Source organism: Geospiza fortis, unplaced genomic scaffold, assembly GCF_000277835.1.
Source record: "Geospiza fortis unplaced genomic scaffold, GeoFor_1.0 scaffold154, whole genome shotgun sequence".
NCBI classification, from domain to species: domain Eukaryota; kingdom Metazoa; phylum Chordata; class Aves; order Passeriformes; family Thraupidae; genus Geospiza; species Geospiza fortis.
This window is the reverse complement of record NW_005054397.1, coordinates 1,531,353-1,532,264: the sequence shown is the minus strand read 5'-3', so window position 1 is coordinate 1,532,264 and position 912 is coordinate 1,531,353.

Genomic DNA, 912 nt, shown 5'->3' with positions numbered 1-912 from the left:
CGGTCCCCCCGGGGTGACGCCCGCGGGGCCCCCGCCGGGGCGGGGAGAGAGGACGGGGGCGGGGCGGCAGGTGTTACCCCGCGGCCGCTCCCGTCCCGCTGTCCCCGATCTTCCGGCGGAGAGAAGAGGGAGCTTCGGGAGAGGGATTAACCAAGAACCCCCACGCTGCCCCAGCGGTAAGAGATCCTGGTGTTTTAGACCCATGGGGCAAGCGCACCCCTGCTGCCCAGGAGGCTCCTATCTGCCTTACTACCCTGTGTCTCCATTTACACTCATCTTTTATAAAGTTATTTCGCTTTTTGTTTCTTTTTAATTTAAAGAAAGTAATTGCATGGGGAGGTTTCTGTGGTTTATCACGATCTTCATTCTCCATCAGTCCTCGGGACATCCCCAACTATACTGCCCATATTGGTTTCAGGTGCACAGCCCTTCAACTGCAGTGTATGGCATGTGTCCTGGTGACAAAAGTGTTGGGTCTCCTCCCTCTCCCCTGCACATCATGTTTTTGTTTGCTTCACCTGAGACAGCTGGGTTACTGTGCACTGAATAAAGGATAGGCCCATCTAACACCTTTGGGATAATGTCCACCAAGCCTTGACGCCAACCAAAAAACCAAGAGGAAGCATTGCAGTGCTGGCCAGAAAAAAAATTGTTATCTAGGGAGTCCCTTGGTATCCTCTGAAATACCTTGAAATCCTTTCAAGGCCAACCACTAATTCATGGTGAGCCAAGTAAGGACTTCAGGTTTCACTATCCAGAAAAATCTTGTGTTTTAGAAAAGAATTCCAAATAAGCTACATAGAAGCAGGTATTACAAGAAATAATTTTCAGAAAACTGGTTAAAAAATGCACTGATAATAGTAGCAAAAAGAAACAGACCTATACAGCACTTAAGAGTTCTTTCAGTATTTC